We start from the raw sequence: 26,217 nt of genomic DNA on the forward strand, positions 1-26,217 counted from the left end.
AGGAGCTAATGCTGCATCACTGGTGATTGGTCAGACTGGTGGGTCCTGTACACGTGGAGGGAGGGGGCTGGACGGTCAGAGGCAGGGATGCAAGGAGCCGGGTTCACGGGACGTGTCAGCACCGCAAACCTTTGAGGCCTGGAGTCCCAGAGGGAGGTGGCCGGACAGAGGCGGGGTGGGGGGTGGCTGAGGGGACAGGTCTCACTCAAACGTTTCTCTTAAGGCCCCAGCTGTGAAGACACAACCCAGAGAGGGCTTCCTGAGCTGAGGGCATTCATTAGAAATGAAACACAGGATGACCTCAAATCTCCAGTGCTTTCGTAGTGCTGAAATAAGTGTTGTTATTTTGGTCCCCCCTTTACCTTGTCTTACTGAAAGCAAATCTTTAAGTACTATGTAGAGTAGGGGCGGCTGGGTAGCTCCGTTGGTTAAGCATCATCTGACTTTGGCCCAGGTCACGATCTCCCAGTTTCCTGAGTTCCAGCCCCGTGTCGGGCTCTGTGCAGACAGCCTAGAGCCTGGAACCTGCTTTGGATTCTGTGTCTCCCGCTCTCTCTCTGCCCCTCCCCCATTCATGCTTGCTCTCTCTCTCTCTCTCTGTCTCGCTCTCTCTCCCTCTCAAAAATAAACATTTAAAATGAGGTAAAATAAATAACATCTAGAATAATGAAAGTGTAAGTCTTCATCATCCCTTTCAGTCAAGCAGAAAATTTTATTTCTGCTCGGCTTTTATTTTCTGTCTGCTTAGCGACTTATTTAGCATCGAAAATCATGCAAACGTATGCAGACACAACGTCAACGAGCCCACCGTCTCGAAATGTCAGACTGACCTCAGTGATGGAAATCGGAAGGCTGGTTCTGTGGTGCCCTTTCTGAGCGATTTGTGATTGCCACTCACGAAGGCCCCCGTGCGCAGGGTCGCACTGGAGAAGCGGGGCTCCCGCCATGCTGCCCTTTGCCGCCAAATCACTGCACTGGCGAGGGGAGCCGCACCTGCGGGGCCTACGCACCCTGGGACACGTGCCTAAGGACAGAACTTCGGGGACGGGGATGGCGCCAAATGACTCAGTTCAAAGTGTGTTATACAGAACCGTGTGGTGCTCTTTTGGCCCGGATAGAGGCTCATCACGGCACCTGCACTCACCTTATTCCTGCTCTGTGGGAGGGCGGTGGGGCACACGTTCTTCCTTGACCTTGTGTGTCATGGGTGGAAGGGAGAGCCTCAGGCGGCTTGGCAACTGTGACCGTTAAGTAACTGAAGTTCGAAATCCTGACTCTCTTTCTCCACCTTGGCCAACAGCTTGTGGGGCCCGCAGTGCCCAGCCCTTTCCAGCACCCAAACGTCTCATATGAGAAACAGGAGTTCGCTTGGGAAAGCACCGAAAATGGCTCAACGAAATAGTAGTTAATCCCTCACGGTACTCATGGCTCACGGTCTTTAAAATGCTTTCACGCATTGTACCCACGTGAACCGTAGAACAGCTCCACACGGCAGAGGGTGTGGGTGTAACTGTCTGCGGCGGGAGAACCCTGCGAGTGTAGCCTGCTCTCCCCTGGAAATGTCCCCGAGATGTTGACTTTGCAGGACACAGGCAGCGTCCGCTGTGCAGGCAGCAGCGACCCCATGTCCGTGAAGCCCTTGGGGGCAGGTGCTGGGAACTGGTCTGTGCAGGGCACACGCTCGCCGATGGTAGGCAGGGGCATCTCCATTGGTTTGTCAGCCTGTGCTCCCCTCCGCACCCGCCCGCAGCGGGGCCTCTTCCCCCCTGGAGGACAGTCAAGGGCAGACGGCCCACGCCACAGTGAAGCTGTCTGCTTGCTTCTGTTGCGTGCTCTGGGGTATCACCGGTCCGGATCATTTTTAAATTTCTAAGTTTATGTATTCTTGAACCACAAACATAGTTTAAACATTGAAGCCCAGGACCACTCTAAATGTAGGCCTTCATTTTGAGTCTCCTGGGCTTTTGTTCTCCTTTCATTTAACCTGCGGTCTCCAGAACGGAAAGTTTGACATCTTTCTGGGGTAACAGGTGGATTTTTCTAACGTCTTCCTACATTGATGGTATTGGCTGTCACGGGGTCAGCTCATACATGATATGCCGCGATGTCCACATAACATGCCACTGTGTCCACAAATTACACCATTGTGTCCACATAATATGCCGTGATGTCCACATAATACATTGTGGTGTCCACGTAATAAGCTGTGACGTTCACATAATAGGCCGTGATGTGCTCCTGTCATTACCTGGCACGTCCGTTCGTGCACGAGTCCTTCGCTCTGACAGCTCCCACTATCTCCACTCCAGACCCCTGGAGCACATTCCGTGTCTCTCCTGGAGTACGTTTTCAGTCCTCTTCTTTACTTCAGCCCCAGTGCTCCCCCCGCCTTGGCAAAAGCAGGTGTGTACTGCCCTCTTGTCACTGGGGTAGACACAAGTCACACGAGGTGTGTTAGCACATTCTCTTTGTGAGCCTGGCCGTCCTCCACTTTGCAGAAACGGCGATATCTACGTCACTGTGCGGCCAGGGGCTCTTCCTGGGTATCACACCCTGAACTGCGTCAGTGCTTCTAGTGACATCTTTGAGCAAGTACTGGATTCCTGGCACAAAGCCTGGCCACGCTTTTTTCCATCACCAGCCTCTCCCGACAGATACCGCAGGTGCCGTCGCTGCCCGTGCTCTCTGTGAGGGTCGGGGGTCCTGCAGGGTCCGGCCACCCAAACCCCTGCTGTCACGTCCTGCCCGCCCAGCCTACCTGTGCCTCAGAGTTTCTCAGATGCTGGAAAACCTATCACTTCTCAAAGGACACTGTCCCGCCTCCCCACGTCCACACCCTGTGTCATCCTCTGCCTCATCGTGGCTAGAATGCTGGAGAAGGGTGGTGTGTGGCTTCCAGGTTTCGGTTAGAAAAGGCTAAGTCTTCTGCCTCTGTGTCGGTCCCGCCCCACCTGCTCTGGAGAAAGCACTTGGGTGAGGGTTCCCATGGACAGACACCCCAGCAGGGCACTGATGTCTCTCACTGAGGCCCTGACAAGGCCTGTGGCTGGAGCCCCACAAGTTCCTCCCCTGTAACTCAGCCTGGAGATGACTTACATCTTTGATCGCAGCCTGACGAGAGTCCTGACTCCGGTGCGCTCCCGGATTCCTGACGCCCGAGAACTGGACAAAGCAGATGCTTACTGCTCCACGCCATGAAATGTGGGGCAATGCGTAGCGAGGGGTTGGACGCCGTCATTTCACGCCATATTTTTTTTTAAGGAGCCGACAAATTGATTTCCTACAAGTTGCACGTGACAGGCAGAGCCCCCCCTGAGGAAACCAAGACCCTGAGAAGTGGCCAAACCTAAACGCTTGTATATTGGGTTGAACAAGGAGAAGCGATGGTGGACGACTAACTGAACTACATGGGGAGGCTAAAGGATGGTGAGGATTTTAAAACCAACGAAACCAACCAACCAAGATCTGTTCTCCTCTAGAATTCTCTCCATTTCTCCTCCTGTCCTTGAGGATAAGAATGTCACTCCCCTGGTGGCATAGGAAAGACATCCTGGGGCGGGGGGTGCCTGTGCTCTCTGGAAGGGAGCCTTGGTCTTTTCTCCGTATTATATACTGGAGCCAGACTGGGAAAGCCGGACCTGGGACTGAAGCCCACTCTGCTGTTGAGAGTCTTTCTGAGAATTGAGTCCAGATGTAGGAAGAATCAGAGCCCAGAGGCTGAAATTGGGACAGATCTTCGATGGTAATGGAATCCCTGGTGCCTCAGAATTCTTAATTATGTGACAGTTTTCTGCTTTGCTTCTATTAATCTAAGTGTGTCGTTTGTCACTTGTAGCTAAAACAATCTGCAATAACACATCCTCCAAACTTACCTGGAGCCTTCAGAGAGCTGCCTTTATACTCAGGTTTTCCCTGTCGTCCGGGATCCGCTCATTCGTTCACTCTGCCAGACCGATGGCTGGACGCGATGTGTGTGTCGGTGAGTCTGGGGCACCCAGGAGACACGGTGCTTCTGGGTGCATGCACCCCAGTGTTTCCGGGTGGTGCTGGCTCAGTAAAGCGGGTTGTCCTCCAGATGTGGGTAGGCACCCTCCACTCCTCGGAGGAAGCAGAGGAAGGCGAGGTTCGCCCTGTTTTGCCGACCACTTGAGCGGAGACATCAGTCTGGCCTGCCCGGGCTGTTCCTGGCTCTCAGGCCACGAGCCCTCCTGGCCTGCAGCTCACACACAGCCGATCTCGGGGCTTGTGTGCCTCCACAGTCACAGGAGCCCATTCATTACAATAAGTCTTTTCCTGTATACAAATCCCATCAGTTCCCTTTGTCTAGAGAGGCCACCTTGATGTCCTAGTTATTCTTTAAGACTCAGTTGAGATTGGGGCTCCCGGGTGGCTCAGTCGGCTAAATCTCCGACTCTTCGTTTCAGCTCAGGTCACGATCGCATGGTTCATGGGACAGAGCCCCGCATCAGGCTCTGTGCTGACAGTGCAGGGCCTGCTTGGGATTCTCTCTTTCTCTCTCTATCTATGCGCCTCCCCCACTTGTAGGTGTGTGCTCTCTTTCTGTCTCTCTCAAAAACAAATAAACTTAAAAAAAAGACTCCGTCAAGATTGATTTGTTTATTTTTGTTTAAAGACTCTTCTGATCATTGCAAATCCACTGATACGTCCACGTTCTTTGGACAAACCGTTAGATGAATTTGGCTCTTAGAATAACCTATTTCTCTGTATTTGACCTAGTGTCAAAAGAAATGGTGTATTAAAATAATAACCATTCATTCATTCATGACATAGTAGTTTCTAATTATGTGTCCCAAAGAAGGAAGTTCGTATTTGATGTAGTACTCAGGGAAATAATTATTCTTCTATATTGAATTATAACCATTTGTCACTGTAGCCTTATAAGCCACTAGTACTCACCAAAGAGAGGTGATACACTTGATTTGTGGACATGTGATAGGTATACCAGTATTAAATGCCTTTTCTGATTTTTAGAATATCATCGTAATTAGTAATGAACTTTTTTTTTTACCAGACATCTCTCTGAATGGCAGTCAAAATCACAGCTAACTTTATCTTTTTATGAACACATTAAAAATAAAGATAGAATTTTCTCCTTTTATACAAACCTTACTGAAATAAACGCTTACTCAGAAGCTTGGGAAATAACCTGGCATCTTCTCCCAAATAAAACGCATATGCTTTGCTGCATGTGATAAGCACTTAGAAACGATAGGTCAATTTATTTCATATTTCGCACTGTAGTTTTTAAATATGTCCCAAATGCCGACAGTCGTGAAGAGCAGTGGGGCTCAATGATCCCAGGATGAAGAGAACCTCTCCCTAGCCGGTGACTGGGAACCAGCACAGCCACATGGGGTGGACGCCCTCTTCCACGCCTATGTCTCCCAGGGAAACACGAGAGAAAAGGGCACAGCTCCTACCTCCCAGACTGTCATTATTTCCCTAAGTCCTCCAGGCCACTTCAGACAAAAGTACACTCTCACAAATGTCATTGGGTAAATAAAATATTTGAGACTTCTGGAAAATCTCCGGGTCTCTCTTCCAACTAAACTGACACGCCTCTCCCTCCCATGAAGGCATGGTGGGGCTGCACTGATTCAGCAGAACTTTGGTGGCAAGATATTTATTAATTGTCTCAATGAGGAAAGGAAGAAAGCCAGAGAGCCAGGGAGTGGGGAGGGACGTTTAGAAGACGAGAAAGCAGGCAAAATTCTGGGGAAAGTGCAAAATATCAGAATCACGTGTTACAAAATAAGCATTCTTTATATATTTGAATGAGAATAGTTAAGTGTTTCACAAAATCATTTGTTATTCTTCTGGGAAATCCATCAAGACCACATTTTCCAGGATTCTGTGATGTCACTTGGGGCCACGTGTCTAACCTGTACCAACGGGATGTTAGTTGCAGTAGTCACCTCATCCAAAGGGAAGTCCAGACTCCTTGACACACCCTAGCCTGGAGTCCTATGCTTCTTGCTCACTCTCCTTCTCGTTCTCCCTCTCTCTCTCTCTCTTCGTCTCAAGAGACATTGGTGTTGACCTCCTGATTGGTGTTGATGAATGCGGCGGCCACTGGGGACATGTTAAGGTGAAATAAGCCATGTCTCTGAATCCTCAAGAAGAGGAGAAGGACTTACAGCAGAGCAGGAACAATATCTATTTTTGGACTTCATGTGAGCAAAACATAAACATCTCTCTCTATTTTGAGACATTTAGGACTTGGCTTTTAAATTTTTTTTTTTTAACATTTATTTATTTTTGAGACAGAGAGAGACAGAGCATGAACGGGGGAGGGGCAGAGAGAGAGGGAGACACAGAATCAGAAACAGGCTCCAGGCTCTGAGCCATCAGCCCAGAGCCCGACGCGGGGCTCGAACTCACGGACCGCGAGATCGTGACCTGGCTGAAGTCGGACGCTTAACCGACTGCGCCACCCAGGCGCCCCAGGACTTGGCTTTTAGAAACAGCCCATGTTGCTTTGTCCAGTATGAGGAAGGTGGGCTGCTTTTTTGTATCCCATCTGAAAATAAAAGGTCAGAAGCACTTAGGAGTTAAAGAGAAGAAACAGTCACAAGAGAAATTTTCTTTTTTTCTCCTTTTCTTTATTTTACTTATCTTTTTTATAGGAGACATCGTAAAATTAAGCAAACTCACATGAAATGAAAATTGAGGGGCGCCTGGGTGGCTCAGCCAGTTGAATGTCTGACTTCAGCTCAGGTCATGATCTCGCGGTTTGTGAGTTCGAGCCCCACGTGTGGGGCTCTGTGCTGACAGCTCCGAGCCTGGAGCCTGCTTCGGGTCCTGCGTCTCCTCTCTCTCCGCCCCTCCCCTGCTCACGCTCTGTCTCTCGAAAAGCAATTAAAGATTAAAAAGTTTTTAAGAGATGGAAATCAAATCATGCTTCTGCTTTTCTGTGAATCGTTTTTCTATCCCGGGTTACCTGAATCATCTGTTTTCTCCAAGACCACGTAAAACTGATCAGGACTAGGACTGGCTAGCATACCGTGGGAAACAATCTTTTACTCTTTCCTGAAATCACAGCAAATCTCATCAATATAGTAACTAGCAAAACCCATGGTCCAGCCAGGTTTTCTTACATCCTCAGTGTGGAAGTCCGAGAGAAGAGCGTCTTGAAGCTGTAGGAACCTACCAGAGCCCTTTTCTGCAACCGGCAGCTCTATTTCCTTCCAAAGCTGAAAAGCCAGTGCAATCAAGTGCAGACCCAGCTGGACATCTCACTCTTAATCTTTTGTTACAGGCAGTCGGAGGACCTGTAACAGAGATAGATCTCTATGTGGCACGTTAATGCGGCCCATTTGGGGGTTGCTACTGCTTTCCTTATGATGGAGAAATGGATGATGGAAGCGCAGGCAGTTCAACATACTTGCATTCATTCATTCATTCGTTCACCCGTTCATTCATTGCCACCGAGCAAGCCCTGTGGTAGGCACTGGTGATCGGTGATCCAGCGGCGAATAGGACCAACAGGTTTTGTGGGACTCACCTTCACATGGGAAATCGGGCTTCTGACACCACCAGTCCCCACTCATGGGGTCAGAGCAAGCACGGACGCGAGCTCTCCGGTGAGCGACCGTGATTTCCAAGTGCATATCACAAAAGGCGTTTTGGCATCTTTCTCAATGGGCCAACTTGATATTCTAGTCCCTCTGTGGTGTCCTAAGTGCAAGAATGGGAAGATAGACATTTTAATTAAAATACATTGTTTGCTGAGTTTGAAACTGCAAGAACTTATTTATTTAGTCCTAACGTAGAAACTCTAGTCCTTGACAAAAGTTGGCTCGGACGCTGGTTTGGTTAAGGGCATAGAGGGAGGTGGGCATACTTGAGAAGTTTCTAGATGGAGATACTCAGTTTGTGAGGCGCATCAGCCAGTAGGTTAGCCAGAAGATTATTTAAGTGGATCTGAGATCTCTACATTTTTATTTTTATTTTTTGTTTTTATCTGTGATAAAGGCAGATATGGTACACTAAAAATAACAATGAACTTAGAACCGAAAGGTATAGAAACCAGTCCTAACCCCAACGGGAATGGTTACATGACCCTCAATATTCGAGTCTCCATTGCCTCAACTGTAAATAATGCTTAAAATTCTGTGCTAATGCACGACTCACACTGACCTGTGACATTTCATGCAAATCACGGCCATCCTGCGGGCAAGGTCATGTGGTTGTTGAGCATATGGCAGAGGTGGGTTTGATTCTTGGCTGCGCGGACGCCTGCTAATCACATCACTTCAAACAAGGGATTAAGTCTTCAGCATCTCTATTTCCTCGTCAGTGAAGTACCTATAATACTGCTCCCCTCCCCAGAAGTTTTGCAACTATTCTATGAAAGAAGCATGATCAGTACCTAAAACATTTTAACTCCTTGAGAAATATATGTAGGTTATTGTGACTTTTCACCACTTTGAATCATGAGACACGAATAAAGATTATGTGAAGTAAAGTACTTGAAAACCTCTGCATACTTTATAAATGTCACCTATAATCATGCGGTCTGGTTCCAGAAAACGAGGCACACTTGTTTAAAACACCGTGTAAAGGGCTTCTGAAGTAGTATTCCCGTTTTCCGGAATCTTCCTCTTATTCTCCAGCTTCTGAGTCTCCAACACTGCCTTTGAGCATAGGATTGTTGAGTGTTTATCCAGTACTTATCGAAGTATTAATTGAAATGGGTTTTATTTTCTTTGCATTTGCGTATGGCATTGGAGCCTGTTAGCTAAGTTTGCGGATTAAAGAAAAGGATGACTGTTTCTGTAAGCTGCAAGTGAACCTTAAAAGCTTCAATTATTACACATTTGCCACTATAATTGCTTTTATTTCGGGGACTAACATGGAAGATTACTCAAGATTAACTTTGCCAAACTCCTTGTGAATTCATAATGACAGGGGACAGTAACTGAATGTTCAATGCCTGGGCACTGTTTAACTAGATGTCCTTAAAACCAGGGAGGTTTGGGTCTGAAAGGAGCTCTGAGGAGTGTCGTAGACTTTGCCCCTAGTGGAACCTGCCAGGAAGCTGAGGTAACAGACAGGGGTTGCTTTGAATCAGGACCTGATACCTGAATGAAATTCAGTTCCTTTCCCACTAAACTGCAGGATGCTTTGGATACCGCATATTCTTTGAGATCAGAGTGCAGAAAAGATTTAGTGTAAAGAAAGTGAAGAATAATTCACAGAAATACAGGAAATTCTAAGCAGAACATAGGAATATAGTATGATTGAGCAAATGATCAATAATAGGTCTGGTTTTATTAACACAAATATAATTTTCTCTGCATTAAGTTACATTAGTCCCTTCTGCTTCGAGTTATCTCCCAAAATATTAGGATTACCAAATATCAGGATGAATTTCATGATGAAAACTAATGTAATGCTTTAGGGAATACTAAGGACATTATTAGAAATTTGGGGTAAATATGGGGCATCTGTGTGGCTCAGTTGGTTAAGGGTCTGACTTCGACTCAGGTCATGATCTCAAGGTTTGTAAGTTTGAGCCCCACATCAGGCTCTGTGTTGGCAGCTTGGAGCCTGGAGCTTGCTTTGGGTTCTAGGTCTACCTCTCTCTGTCCCTGCCCTGCTCTCACTCTGTCTCTCTTTCTCTCTCTCAAGAATAAATAAACCTTTTAAAAAAAGGAAATGTTGGGTAAATATATTTAATGATTTTATGAGTGACTGATCACTACTCATACAATTAGTGAAAGAAACATCGTCCTTCTACACGGTAGAGTTCTTGGAACATGGTAGTTAATAAATGATCGTTGAATGGCCGACTATGTAAGTGAGTAAATGAACTAATGGATGACCTAAGGTAGTAACTTATTGAATAATGCTCTCTTAATCTGATGTGTGGAAAGTACTCTTGAAAATTAGATAGGAAATCTCCAGGGAACCACTGTGTCTTCCAAATGTTAATTTCGCACGCATCCCTCTAGAGTGATTACCAGCAGGATTACCTTCAGTTTGGAGAAATGAATGTGGGAGGAAACAAGAACGGGGGGGGTAGACAGAAGGAGTAAGAGGGAGGTGCCAGTGCTCTCCTGCACACCTGTTCTGAGCATGCTCATGTAGCTTGACTGGAATTGTGTGGCGTTGAGAACGGCAGAACAGCTGGCCAGGTGGACAGATTCTCTCAGTGTTATGGTAGATTCATTCCCAGAAGAGAAATGATATGAGTGACCAGGAATTATATAATAGCTGTATGACAATAGCTGCATGAGTTGTTCACGGTAGTTGTTACCATGTGATAAAGCTATAGAAATTCCATGTAATAAATGAACAAAGTAAATTAGGCAAACAGGTTGTATTTCCTAATTCATCGTGTTTCTTCCCAGTCTCAATTTACTGTAGAGATCTGGAATGTTGTGGTTGAGTGGGCCCCACATGTGCGTATGATTCTCCATTTACCTCATTTGCTGACTGGTTGTCCTTCAGGCTATGATCGCTGATGCCCTTGCCTGCCTCTCTCCTCCAGCCACTTATTAATCTCACAGGGATTTAGTTTCCTGCCGCACCTCGCTTGTTAAAGCTTGGGCAACTGAAATCTTCACAAGAATTTCATATAGATTGCAGGAGTCCAGAAAAGATCCACTTAAATCCTTACTTCCTGTTATACCTTGGGGAGAAGTGGTTTCTTGTTTCACACACATTTATGCCAAATGTGCTATTTTGAAATAAGTTTGACAGGTCAAATTGCTCTCCATGTGAAGTCTTTTGACATCAGGAATATCAAAGAATTTCTCAAATGGCTATAAGCCTGTTTTGTCTTTACCCTTTATTTTCTAGGTTTCTCTTGGACACTTGGCTTTTGGGGTCAAGGATCTCAGACCGTTAGTAAGTGAACAGTTATTCTTGCTTCTACATTCTCATTGCAGGTTTTACAAAAATGCAAATACACTAAGTCACCTCATATCTCACCTTTGAAGTGGTAAGGGTAGATCTTGTGTCTGTCTCAGACATCGGTGGCTTTCAAAGCCTCGTGGGATTTTGCTGTCCATTCCATTGCTGACTGGTGTATTTCAGAAATATCTCAAAAATCTCCAGCACCACTGAGCTCAGCTCCTCCCATAGTTTAGTTGTTCTATTGAGAGTATCCTGTTAGATTCATGAAAATGAACAAAGTTAAAGCTAAAAATAAACACACATTGGATAATTGTATTGATGTTTTCATTTTTAACGGATCATTCTATTTTTATACTTTAAAATTATTTTTGTATCATAAAGATAGATTTTCTAAAGTTGACTTAATCAGAATTTTAGTTTTGCCCCTCCCTAATTATTAGGGAAAGTAAAATAACCATTTTAGTGATTGCTATTTTCCTAGTGCTGGATAAAGTGTCTAACACACAGTAGGGGCTCAGTAAATATCGGTAGAATGGATAAACTGTAACAAAACTTGGAAATATTTATGTCCCATGTCCGAGAATAAAACTATTGAATTATACTTCTTAGAGGGGAAGTAAAGATCCAAACACGCATCAGGCCTAGTTTCTAACCTGATAGTTTTCACATGTAATGGGGTAGATTGGATACCCAAGACTTACTACAATGCAAAATGGCCAGTACTAAATAAAATGTACCAAAAATTATTATTAAACACAGGTTCCAATGCTGTTTGGCCAGCACTGTTGCCGTGGACAATTTATTCAACCTCTTGAACCCAGTGTTATTATCTGTGAATTGTAGTTAATATCTGTTTATATTGCATGAGCACTAAATGAGTTGATGAAGGTGATGTCCCTACTATAATGCTTGGCTCAGAGTAGGCAATCCATACAGATTTGAGATACAATAGAAAATACGATAATGTATTCAACAAATATGCTTTGAAAACTTACTAGGGCATCGTACTGATAACTATCTCAAATTTCAAAAGGGGGAAAAAAAGGCATGATTTTTGCCACTGAGCATCTCACATCCCTGTGCTGCTATAAACCCTGTGTGCCGTAAATAGGTTCCTGTGCCAAGCTCTTTGCTTGGGACTGGAAATGATATGAAAATATAGTCAACCGTGGTGTGTGTGTGTGTGTGTGTGTGTGTGTGTGTGTGTGAGAGAGAGAGAGAGAGAGAGAGAGAGAGAGAGAGAGAGAGAGAGATGGAGAAGTAGCATTCTAGGAAGGTGAGGAACCAGGTCTTGCAAAAGTCCTGAGTCACGGAAGCCTGGTGTGGATGAGGAAGCAGGAGATCCAAGTGGCCACCTTCCTGGAGGTAAGAGAGATGGTGTGAGGTGAGGTGGCACAGTTAGGGCAATTTATACAGAACTTTTGATAATTTGTATCTCTCTCTCTCTCTCTCAAAACACGTAATCATCAAACAGTTTAAGTAAGATTGGGGAGATATACATAGTGTAGGCCACGCTGATCATTTTGTTTAAAAAGTATTCATTTGAGACGTTTAGTGTTAGCTCCAACATGTAAAGGGCCTAGAGGTTGTCAGTCCTACCCTTACCACCAGAAAGAAGCTGAGAGATTTTAAAATCAATGCCTTTTCTGGGACCCGTTAGAGAGATAAGGTTGCAGGGCAAACGACTGTGCTGTAACGGGTGATGGAGCAGACATCTGCCCGCTGGGAGCAGAAGCCACAGGCGCCATAACTGGAAGCAGGAAACGGGTCATAAATGCGAGGAGTTGCTGGAGGTGTGTGTGGACTACAGAGAGAATGGGGAATTCCTGGGAGCCCAGCATTAGGGACCACACTTTGCTGGGCTTTTCCTCCAGGAACCCCTGGATGGTGTCAAGGGGAAAAGTCAAGAAAAGTCCTTCAGGGCTTCAGCAGGGGAGGGAAGATTGCCAATTTACACACACTCCCAGAGTGTTTTCCAGGACAAAGGCATATTCTCCGAGGGAGAGGCTTTATCCTCCAGGGGAAAGAGGAGAGTTTAGAAACACTTGTGAATTTGGTAGCCCATGGACAGCAGCTGAGGCAATGACCAGAACTGGGTCCTATGGTCATGGAATGTTCCCACTCCGCCTCACTTTGCCACCCACAAACAGGACGTCAGAGCAAACACAGTTCATCTCAGCTGAAAGAGCTGTGAAGTACAGACGTCATCTGAGGAAGAGGGCTTCAGCAAATCCCAACAGCAACAGAGACAACACAAAAACAAAGGAGAAACCCAAGTCTCTGAAGGCTGCACCTACAGCAAACACAAACAAAACTCACAGCTGGGTGAACCCCAACCTCACACCCTTAACCCCAAGTTCCTTTGCTCAGTACGCCACGCCTGGCTTTTAACGATAGCAAAGAAAAGAGTCAAAGTGTGACAAAAGGAAGAAAAACAGCCTGAAGAGACAAAGGAGGCACCAGAGCCAGACTCATCTATCGTTTTAATGGAAAAAGTAGACACCATGGAAAAAAAGGTGAATAACATAGAGAGAAATGGATACTACGATAGAATCAGAATAAAATGTTAGAAATATAAACCAGTGTAACAGAAATGGAGTGGGCCTGGGGCGCCTGGGTGGGTCAGTAGGTTAAGCGTCTGACCTTAATTTCAGCTCAGGTCATGATCTCACAGTTCATAGGTTCAAGCCTCCCATTGGACTCTGCACTGACAGCATGGAGCCTGCTTGGCATTCTCTCTCTCTGCCCCTCCCCTGCTTGTGCTCTTTCTCACTCCCTGGCGCCCTCCCTCTCAAAATAAATCAATAAACTTAAAAAAAAAAAAGAAAAAAGAAAGAAATGGAGTATGCCTTTGATGGGCTCATCATCACTAGATCAGAAATAACTGAGGAAATAATTAGTGACATGGGAAATATGCGAATAGAAACTACCCAAACTAAAAGTTAATGAGAAATAATAATGAAAAAAAAAAAAGAGTCCACCCTCCTTCCAATAAGTGATGGGACAAAAAGGCAGGAAAGAAGATGTGCCAAACTAAATAGCACTACCAATCAACTCAAAATAATCGGCCTTTTTAGAAAACACATATTCTTCTCCAGTTCATGGAACATTCTCCAATGTAAACCACATTTTGGGCAATGAAACATAACGAGGAATTTAAGAGACTAGAAATCATACAAAGTATGTCTTCAGACCATAATGAGATTAAAATAGAAATCAGTAACAGAAAGATAGCAGGAAAATACTCCTAAGTTTTTGGAGATTTAAAAGCACCCTTCTAGATAACAGGAAGGTCAAAGAAGATGTTACTAAAAATATTTTAAAATATTTTCTTATTTCTCTTAATTAAAGTAAAAATATAACTTGGCAGAACTTGTGGTATGCAGCACAAGCAGCATATATTGTAAAAGATAAAATTAACAATCGAAGCCTCCACACTAGGGAGCTAGGGGAAGAAGAGTGCATTAAGCCTAATAAGCAAGAAGAAGAGAAATAATAAAAATTAAATCAGAAAGCAATGAACTTGAAAGCAGGACAAAATAGAATCAGTGAAATAAAAGCTAATCATTTGGAAATATCAGTAAAATTGGTAAACATCCAGCCAGACTAGTGAGAGAAAGAAAGAGAGAGAAGACACATGTTTCCAACATCAGAAATCTAACAGGAGTCATCACTGCCAACTCCAAGGACAACAAAAAGAATAATGAAAGAATAATAGCAACAACTCTATACTACAAATTTGACAACTTCAATGAAATGGAAAATTTTCTTGAAAGACACAAACTACTAAAACTCACACAAGGAGAAACAGATAACCTGAATAGCCCTATATTTATTTTTTAAATGTAATCTGTTCTTAACAGCCTTCTAAAAGGAAACACGGTCTGGATGGTTTTACAAGTGAATTCTTCCAAATTTTTAAGTAAGAAATGGTACCAAGCAAGCAGGGGAGAGGGCCAGAGGGAGAATGAGAGAGATTCGTAAGCAGGTTCCACATTCTGTGCAGAGCCCAGCACGGGGTTTGACCCCATGACCCTGGGATCATGACCGGAGCCAAAGTCAAGAGTCAGTTGCTTTACCAACTGAGTCACCCAGGCGCCCCTTTCCTGTTTTAGATTTTACACACATTATTGGACAACTATTTTCCAACTCTGTTCTAACTCCTGCTCATCATTCAGGACTTTTAATAGAGCGCCTTCACTGAAATGAGAAGTCTAAACTAGGTCTCGTTGTTATCCTAATTCACTACACCTTTTACGTGTCCTCTAAAGCACTTATCACATTTTAAATTAGTGCGTATAAGGCAGTTTTAAAATGTTTCCAAAATCTTTGGCACTCCTCCTATTGAGAAGTCCGTTGTCCATTCCCTTTCCTTGAATTCAGGTCAACGCTAGGGATTCACTTGTAAGCAATAGAATGGATCTGACGTGATGCAAGGTTTACTTTGAAGACAGAAAAGCCCTAGACGATAATGCAGACACCATCTGACTCTACATGGATGTTAGCTCTGGGAAAAGCCAAGCACCATGTACGAAGTCTGTTTTGAGAAAGTCCTGCTTACAGAGGCCACCTGTAGGAACTCTAGTCAACAGCTGAGCTGAGTTCCCTGCTGCCAGCCATGGGGCTGCGTCATCTTGGAGGTCCAGCCCGAAAAAACCATGGATGACTGCAGCTCAGGCCAACACCTGACCATAACTGCATATGAGACCCCAAGAAAGAACTGCTCATTCACTCTCCCTAGAACCGTGACCCACAAGATGAAACGCTTATGCTAAGTTTGGGGGTAATGTGTTATGCAGCAAGAAAGTAACCAAAATAATAGGTACGTAATGACTACGTTTGATATCTTGTCCTCTATGGTGCAGTATATATGTATGTGGAGAGTCACTATGCCTACCTGTTCAACGCCATGTCCCCAGTACAGAGGATGGAGCATTTAATATATTAATGTTGAAAGAATGATGCTGATATGTAATAGCTTCACAAAACATTTAAAATGTTTATTATTATAACCCTGCATTAAAATGTTTATTATTGTAAAATGTTATATAATGCACTCAATATCGATCCTTTTATGAATATGCTAAAAACATTTTCAGAGTTTTAATATACAGTACCCATGTGTGTAACACACACATTTGATTTCCAGAATATATTTAAAGTGTATCACAGTGGATTTTATTCTTTCAAATAACTTCAACTACAATCCAGCTTCGTACGTTGCTGGTTAGATCGTACAATGGTGCAACCACTCTGGAAAGAAGTTTAGCAGTTTTTAAATTTTAAAAATAATTTTCTAATTTACCATATGATGAATTTTTACTCCAAAATGTCCAGGATAAATGAAAACACATGTATACGTAAATATACATATATATATATATATATATATATATATATACACACACATATATACACACATATATATATACACGCACACATGCACACACACACACATATACAGGATGTTTGTAGCAGAATTATTTATAATAGCCAAAAACAGAGGTAGCCCACAAGCCCTTCAACTTCTGAATGGAAAAACAAATTGTGGTATATCCATACAATGGAAAACTATTTGGAAGAAAAAAAAGAATACTGATGTATGTTTTAATGTGGATGAATTCCAAACTAAATGAAAGGACCCAGAGACAAACACTACAAATTATGTGCTTCCATGTATATGAAATATCCATAAAAAGCAAATCTGTACAGATGGAATGTAGATTCATGGTTGTCTACAGCTTGGGAGTGATTATGAATGGGCAAGAGTACTCTTTGTGGGGTCATAAATGTGTTTTAAAATTTGTAGCGATGCTTGTACAACTCTGGATTTTTACCAAAAAAAAATCATTGAATTTCAAACAAAATGAATGAATTTTATGGTGTATAAATCATCCCTTAGAGCAAAGAAAATGTAGCATATTACAGCACCAAACCATTGTCTCGTTTTTGAACACAATATTATAGGGGTCAGGTACTCCTAGTTTCGATGAAGAAGAGGAGTTGCTAGAATTATCTGGGAATTTTCAGAAACATACTTCTGAATATGATTCACCACATGGAAAAATTCAAAAAACTTTTTTTGGGGGGGTGGTAAATATACATAATGTCATAAAACAGCCAGGTAAGTACAAAAGAAAGAACTAAACAAAGGGAGAAGGACAAAATGGAATGAGTTAACAGAAAAATGGAAGCAATTTGTAGCCTATGGGGAGGCAAGAAAACTTAGAAAAATCAATATCTCAAATGGTGCACCAGCTACAGGAATAGCATGCATTTACTGTTCTATCAACTGTCTTTCAACATACTTCCAAAATCCTGTGGTGAAAAACACATTAAGAAAGTGTGATTCACCAACGTAGAAAAAAAGACACCTGAGTACATCTTGAAGCAAGAGAAAACAAGAAAATTGATCAGGGAATGAGACCTTGTCTATGTGATAAATCAGAGAGACTGATATCTATCTCCAGTAACCACTGAAAATTAAAATAAATATGTTAGTGAATTCAACTGATGAAGTTACTTCACTGTTGTAAAACATGGTGTCCCTTTGGGACACATGTGGTACTGAGCAGCCAGATGAGTGTAGAAGACAGTAATAAAATAGCCGTAATTAGAAATTTTATTCTAAAATTCTAAAAAATTTAATTTTGAATATAACCTAACTCATAAGTAGTTTTATGCACCTACTGTAAAGAGTGCTAATATCACACTACAAATTAGGACTTAAACAGAGAAAAAAAAAAAAAAGAACAGATTTCCTGAGCTGTTTTTGTCATATAATGCTACAAGATTGGTCACATTAAAAAAAATTTTTTTTTGAAATGAAATAATGAACCACCTGTTTGGGAGAGAACATCACTGAGCAGTGATCTTTTATGAATAGTGATCTTTTCATGTGCGGCGAGAGCTTTAATACTTGCAGCTCACTTGGATGAAAATAGGGCTCTTCTTGATTTAACTTTATATTGGTCTGCAATTAATGCTTCTTGATTTCGCTGGATCACCATTAAATCATATATAATGTTCCAGGGACACAAGGATATAGTCATGGGTGTTGAGTTTTTGAATTACACCAAATTGACTAATGTTTGAATTTCCAGGAATTACTGAATAATTCTTCCTCCAATATTGATGGAACCTTCTTGTTTCTATCATGTGGCTAATTTGAAGACAACCACTCACTTCCTGCTTCTAAACTACCTTGTAATGAGATCCAGAGCTAAACAGAATACCAGAATAGCAAAAGGAAAAATAAGGCCTTTTAATAATTAAATGCAATTTAACATATGGCATGAGATCTGGGGTGTCCAGACCAAAGTTTTTAGAGTCCATTCCCCTTGCAAATGGATTAAAATACATAGGAATTTAACCCAATATTCAGACATTTTGTATTGACTTACTTTTATAATTAATCTATGTTTTTAAAAGTTGAGTTTGGTAGTCTGAGTACTTGATAAGTAAAATGTCACTTAATTGATGTCCTAATTTTTTTTTAATGTAACCAATTTTCCATTCAACCTTTCAGAAATATTTTTCTCAAGTCAGACTGAATATGTGAAAATAATGTCATTCCAATTATTTTCAAATGTTTGCCCAATTTCTATATTTTTATGTATTATATTCCCAATCCTTCAATTTGCTTTCTACTCTGCAATTTCTCATTTGTATTTCTTCTTTTGTCCTTAAATAAAAATTTCTAAAGTCAAGAACAGTGTCCAAATTAGGACCTGAATGCCAAATTATTGGAAAGATTATTCTCTTACTCCCGCTCATGCAGCTTTTGCTGACTGACACTGAAAATGGCCTTATTTATCCCCATAGAATTTAGTGTTTGTGTGCTTAAATCTGAATTGTCTTCTTAGCACTTGAGAAGTTTCTTCTTCTATAAGAACGGAAAAAAATAATTCTCAATAACAAATTCTCAATAACAAAATTTGTGACCAGTGACACCCATGGTGTCAGTGATGGAGGGAGAATGACATCTGCTAACTCACATAAAGCAACTACAGCAAAAATTAATGAGTCAATAAATTAATTTTATTTTTTATCCAGTTTCTCCAACTACCAACCAACTTCCTCCAGTGTCTTGTAAAAACCGAGGATCAAACTATTTCATGCCATGCAGTGTAAACACGGGAAACAATTTTGAAAGATAGTAAAGACCACATAAGAGCCTAAAGAAAAATTCTCAAGTAGACTTCTGATTGAGGACTCTCTACCTTTTAAATGTGTACTATTTTTGATATCCTTCAAGTCAATTAAGAGACAAAACCCCCACATATTTCAAGGGTATCCTATTTCTTGTATTGTGACAAAACAGTCTCGAAAACTTCTTCCTGGATCATCAATTTTATACGCCAGTTAAAAAAATAAATCCAGGTATTCAAAATAGCAAGTTACCATCAGGTAAACATTTTTGTTTCCTCGTCTCGCAAATGAATCTGAAGTTATTTGAGAAATGAGAAGAGCGTGCATTATTTTGTGCCCAAGTTTTTGCCGTCCAGACTGTCATAGCACTCAGACGCGGAATCTAAGGGACCATCCTCAACCCCAGGGATCGGAAACTAGGTGAATGTAAGTCATGTCCTTCCCAGTGCGTTAGAGAAATGGTTGAATGTGGTAGAGACACCAACAAATTCGCTTTTTCCTGTAACTTCTCAAAAGCTGCACAATGCATTACTGCCTGTGAATAAATACTCTCAATGAGTAGCTGGTTGGTATTAACAAGAGAACATTTTATATGAGAACTTGCATACGTGTTGAGGCACAACAGCCATTCTCTCTAATCTTTATGAGTCACGTAACAAATGACGATTCTTTGACTGAAATTGGAAAGAAGAATTTAGTCGCGTGCTGCCATGCATTTGGAAAGTGATCAGTGACGAGATCAGTGTGAAAATGTTTAAATGTGCTCTAAGTTCCTGTGACGGACAGTGACGTGTCCACCAAAACCTAGTTTGTTTCCCCACCACACACTCTGTGAGGCCGTATTTTATCATTTCCTTTGCACTGAAATGAGGCAATTTCCCGTGTCCCGGCCAAAAGAACGTGCAAATGGCCATCTCTGTCCATGTCAGGCCTGGTGCTGGATATGGGGGTGTCTCCTTACCTTCTGGGATGACGGGGAGGACGCTGAGGAGCCGGAGAACATAGGCTTCACAAGGGAGGAGTGCGAGCCCTTCCGAGGCAGACGCAAGGCCGCTCGACCAGAACGCCTGCGCTGGCTGCGACATGAATGACTAACAAGCTGTCACTTCCCGAAGCCGTTGGTAAGTCGAGATGTATTTCCAGCAGCAGGTGATAACTCAGCTGATAGAGAGATGAGTTTTTTAGAGTAGGGTGCCGCCATGAGAAGCCACACAATGTTAGACGTTGCTTAGAAACTGGGCCTGTGGCAATGAGGTAGCAGGCCTGAAGGCTAGCGATCCACGTTCTAAAGTGCCAACTAGCCAGTGAAATGTCACCTGCAGGCACCTGGAAGGCAGGGCGCGGGCCCGTGAGGCAGGTGGCCCAGGACAGCGTAGGAAAGAACAAGCATGTCTGTGTGGTTTCGACGCTAGTGACTGCCTCCCGCAAGGCACGACCGTAGAGAAGTGAACTCAGGCAGAAATGGGGCGCCTTTCAAAACCAGATTAAAGAGAACATCGGCTAGAGACCAAGACCTTTTAACAAATAGAAAATTGTTCTCACATTCCCCCACTCATGCTAACATTCTCCCTCTACTCCACAATTATTTAAATACTTCTGTTTGCACGACATATTTGGCAATATTAACGTTACGTGTGTATTAAAAATGAATTAATAGACACCAGGATTTGGCACATAGTAGCTCCTTAGCTAGAGAGCAAGCATATTGTTTGTATTATTTTTTTCAAGTGCTGCCAAGCACACAGAAGACTGTCCAAAGAGTAGACACTCAGACAATTATTGGGGAAAAGATAGTCACTCCAATAAATGATGTGGGGAAACCTAGATGGCCACATGCGAAAGCATGACACTGAACTAATTTTCTTATACCACCCACAAAAAATAAACTAAAAATGGATTAAGGACCTAAATATGAGGCCTGAAATCATAAAACTCTTGAAAGAGAACAGAGGCAGTAATCTCTTGGACATCAGCCCTAACACCATATTTGTGGATATGTCTCATCAGGCAAGGGAAATAAAAGCAAAAGCAAACTATTGGGACTGCATCAAAACAAAAAGCTTCTGCACAGTGAAGGAAACAACAAAATAAAAAGGCAACCTGCAGAATGGGAAGAGATACTGCAAAGGACATATCCAAAAGAAGATTAATATCCAAAATATGTAAAGGACTTATGAAACTCAATGCCCTAAAACAAATAACCTGATTAAAAATGGGCAGAAAACATACAGATGGCCAACAGCATGCTGAAACATGTTCAGTCAGCATCACTCATCATCAGGGAAATGCAAATCAAAACCACAAGGAGATATCGCTTCACACCTGTCATAATGGCTAAAATCAACGACACAAGAAACAAAAAGTGTTGGTGCGGATATGGAGGAAAAAGAACCCTCGTGCCCTGTTGGTGGGACTACAAACCGGTGCAGCCACTGTGGAAAGCAGTATGGAGGTTCCTTAAAAAATTTGAAATAGAAGTACCCTATCATCCAGTAATTCCAGTATTTACCCCAAGAAGATGAAGATACTAATTCGGAAAGATACATGCACCCCTGTGTTTATTTCAACATTACAACAACAAAGATACAGAAGCAACCCGAGTGTCACAAACAGGTGAATGGAAAAGAAGAGGAGATATATTTACAATGGAATATGACTCAGCTGTAAAAAAAGAATGAAATCTTGCCATGCGTGGCAACATGGATGGACCTAGAGGGTATGATGCTAAGTGAAATAAGTCAGACAGAGGAAGACAAATACCAAGTGATTTCTCTTACCTGTGGAACCTAAAACACAAAACAAAGAAATGGACTCACAAATACAGGGGACAAACTAGTGGTTGCCAGAGGGGAGGGAGTGGGGGATTGGCAAAATAGATGAAGGAGATTAAGGGGCAGGAACGTTCAGTTATAAAATAAGTGAGTCACGGAGGTGGAGAGTTCAGCACAGGGCACGTGGTCAGTAGTAGTGTAATAACCTTGTGTGGTGATGGACGGTGACCACGCTTTCGGTGAGCACTGAGTGACGTATAGAACTGTTCGATCAGTACATTGTACACCCGAAACGAATATACACTGTAAGTCAATTATACTTCAGTAGTTAAAAAAATGAAAGACAGATGTCGAATACGTTTACATGCTCACATGTAAATTTTGAATGTATTACATTTTAAATATATTACATTTAAAACAGGTTAATTAAGGACAACTCAAGGCTTAAGCTTATATCCTGATAGTGTCGCGTACACACACGTAAGGGGAAAGAGAGGTCATCCGTACAGGTAAGTCCTGGAAATGCGAAGAAATGATATATGTTTACACAGGCTCACGTATGTACAGGTTCCTGTGTGTGCAAAATCACAGCTGGCAGTCACGTGTTGACCTTTACCTGGAGATCGTCAGGGGCATCTATGTAGGAAATGAGGACAGTTCATCAGGTGCTTACGGGGACTGTGAGAAACAGGGCCTCCTCGGGACAGGGTGTTAGGAGGTCTGGGCGGCCACTGGGTGATTTGGGAGAGGGTTCAGGTGTTTTGCTTTGCCTTGGGTGCCGTGGGACAGCAAGGTCGTGCTGTGGTCCTGCATCTCAACAATGCTTGTGGTAGATGGTGGGGAAATGGATCAGGCCTAAAGCAACAATTGGTAGAGAAGCAACAGTAAGTCACATTGTAATGCAAAGAGGAAAACTTGCTCATTTGGGGGTTTGGACAGACTTCTTACTTGTTGTCTATGCTCACATATGATTAATAGGCCTGCTCTTGCTTGGGTCCATGTCCATTGTGGTTTGGAGGGACCGTGGCTGACGGTGGTGATCTTTGAAATTGTTTACGGGCAACGAGAGAAAACCATGGCTTCCCTCTTAGGGCCTGGCTTGCTGTTACGGAGCTCTGTTTCCTTTCCCAATCGCGTGATTGCAATGAGAAATGATGATTGGGTAGGAAAACTGCAAATATAAAACATAAGCAGAAATGCATTTCTACATACGATACAAATATAACACTTTAAAAATGCAAATGTAAAAATCATAAAACCATTCTCATTTTCCAAGAAGGTGGGAAAACATGTATTTGTTTCCCTCAGGAGCGGAGATAGGGATTCTAACACCAGAAAGTTTAGATCTCAATACATTCTAGCCCACCTTTTACTCCAAAACAATCCCGTGTGGTCAGAAGGACTTTTTTTTTTTCTTTTCTTTTTCTACAGTAAGTTAACAAAGCCAGTGGAAATTCCCAGAAGACAAATATGTTTCTCTTCTTTATTTTTAAGTTTTAAATTTCATACTGGTCAGTGTAATCTTCTGAACAAAGTAACCAGAGTTCGATATAGGTAAACTTACTTGCTTTCCCTTTCCTTACAATGTAAATTAGTGCTTCAACCTTAAAAAAAAAAAATAAAAATTAAAGAGTATGGCAAATGCGGACTGCAATGTGTGAAGATAGGTATATTTAAAATGAGCAAGGCAAAATTTCATTAAAAACCTAACACATATTAAGCAGGGTTTTCACATCAGTGGTGCGTTTCAGCTTGAGTCCGTGTCAAAGTGAGGGACAGACAATACCATCATGACTTTCTGAGGAACTAGGTCCTCTTGTGAGGCGTATACTGATATGCACTGAAGGAAGAGTTTTAAAGCATAATACAGATTTGTCTGAGGGAGGCCAAGAGTGAAATTCAAAAGTAGATCAAGATACATGATCTATGATTTCCCCGCATATCCTAAATCCACAAAAGCAATTCAGCATCTCTGAAATCACATGTAAATAAAAGAGCTAAGGGCCTCCTTGTCATGTCTACTTTGATAGCAGGTTTCCCACATTATCAGATCTAGGTTTTATAATTCCTTCTCCCAGAGGAATCCGAATGCCTTAGGAGCAATTTCTATAGAAAATCAGGATGGAACTGGAGAGTGTTATGCTAAGTGAAATAAGTCATACAGAGAAAGACAGATACCATATGTTTTCACTCTTATGTGGATCCTGAGAAACTTAAAAGAAGACCATGGGGGAAAGGAAGGGGAAAAAAAAGAGGTTAGAGAGGGAGGGAGCCAAAATATAAGGGACTCTTAAAAACTGAGACCAAACTGAGGGTTGATGGGGGGTGGGAGGGGGGGGAGGGTGGGTGATGGGCACCTGTTGGGACGAGCACTGGGTGTTGTATGGAAAGCAACTTGACAGTAAATTTCATATTAAAAAAATTAAAAAACAAAGATTAAAAAAAAAGAAAATCAGGATCAGTGTGGGTGACACTCACTATGACAGTGAATTCTGGGACCTGAACAGTTGAGTGCATGGTTACAGAGTGCTATAATTCTTCAGGTCCCTTCCTCTGAATAACAAGCAAAAATGAAAAAAAAAAAAGTTTTATCTTTTGTTTTACTTTTGTCTGAAAAATGATATTCATTCTTTTCCAAGCAAATATTCCTTTGGTAAATATTAATTTTTCCATAAGTTTATTTTTTTAATTAGAACTGATAGGGACCATTTGACCATGTACACAGAGTGCCTTTTTAATTATTTATACATTTGACATTTGGTATTTTCCCCCTGGATTTCTGAGAAGAAACGATGGTAGTAGAAATACTACAGATCGCAAACTTCCGAGTGCCTTTAAATTTGGGACTTTTGTGCCAACTCATTCAAGTTGGAATAGGCTTACAGATGGTGGCACTAGGTAACAATTATAACTCAAGGCAAATAATATATTTATGTTTAAAATATTGACTTCTGGGGTGTCATAAGTCAGGTTTATATTCAGCTTGTCAGGAGTCATCTAAAGTAAGTGTTGTATGTAAAACTTCAGTTCACAAACAGTTTTACTTTTGGAAAAGCAAAATCTTCTTTATTAACATCTGCACGGATTAGACATCGTACTTAATGTTCTCCACGGGTGAAAGTGAGGTCTTATTAAATAAGATGTTGTAGCAAATGGTGTCTCATAAGAATTTTTTAAGGACTGTGGAACTAAGAGCTCATAAAATTTGATTGAAGATTAAGTTTGCTTTAAGAGACTATTCTCCATTCTTTCTGAGTAAATTGCAAACAGTCAGATAACTTATGTGGATAAGATAAGAGAGGTAAGTGCCTGATGAGACATTTTGACACCAAATTTCTTAAGAGCCTGAGAAGCCAGAGGCAGAGATGGGGTTATACTGGGAAGGATTTTTGATTTTAATGAAATTTCCCTTAGTTCATTGTAGATTCTGTTTGGGTTCGAGTGAAAGAAGATGTCTAACTTTCGTAGTTTGTGGGTGTGTGTGTCTCCTCAAAATTAGATTTTCTTTTTAAATATCACATCAGCATACGTTAATTTATACCCAGTTTGAGAATACACAAATATAAATGCACATCAAACCAGCATTACAGTGTTACAGTTGGCCCAGCCCCTAGTCAGACCTGAACCGAAAGAAGTAGGCTCTTGATGGCTAGGTCACCATGTACACTCAGAAATATGAGGAAATAAACACATCAATATGGCAGTTTTGATTTTTGAGACCAGTGATTTTTAACTCAGTAGGAACTGAGCTTTCAATTAGAAATCATGACTTTATCGGGAGTATAATTAAAATTAACTACTTTGGTACCTTTATGGAATATAGATTCATACATGTTCAGGGGGATAGAAATGGAAATCTCGAGCCTAAATGAATCTACGTGCGGTATAGTCTTCTACACGGACTTCACTCGGTGGGAACTCAAAGCGGGAAGCAGGAATAATCCCATAGGGTTATTGCTTACACGTTCCTTTCAGAATCCCATAGCAAATGAGTGTTTTCTAAAGATAGATGAGACTTAGAAATTCTTTTTTAAACAATTTTTTTTTATTTTTTTAACGTTTTTTATTTATTTTTGAGACAGAGAGAGACAGAGCATGAACGGGGGAGGGGCAGAGAGAGAGGGAGACACAGAATCGGAAACAGGCTCCAGGCTCTGAGCCATCAGCCCAGAGCCCGACGCGGGGCTCGAACTCCCGGACCGCGAGATCGTGACCTGGCTGAAGTCGGACGCTTAACCGACTGCGCCACCCAGGCGCCCGAGACTTAGAAATTCTAAAGTGTGTTTATACTTTTTATTCTTTGTCAACTGATTATGGTATGTTGTTCACATGGCAAAACATCTAATCTATAATGTATCCTACTCTAGGGGTGCTGGGTGGCTCCGTCTGTTGAGTATCCATCCAACTTCCG

The sequence above is a fragment of the Prionailurus bengalensis genome, chromosome D2 (genome assembly GCF_016509475.1).
Source record: "Prionailurus bengalensis isolate Pbe53 chromosome D2, Fcat_Pben_1.1_paternal_pri, whole genome shotgun sequence".
Taxonomy (NCBI): Eukaryota; Metazoa; Chordata; class Mammalia; order Carnivora; family Felidae; genus Prionailurus; species Prionailurus bengalensis.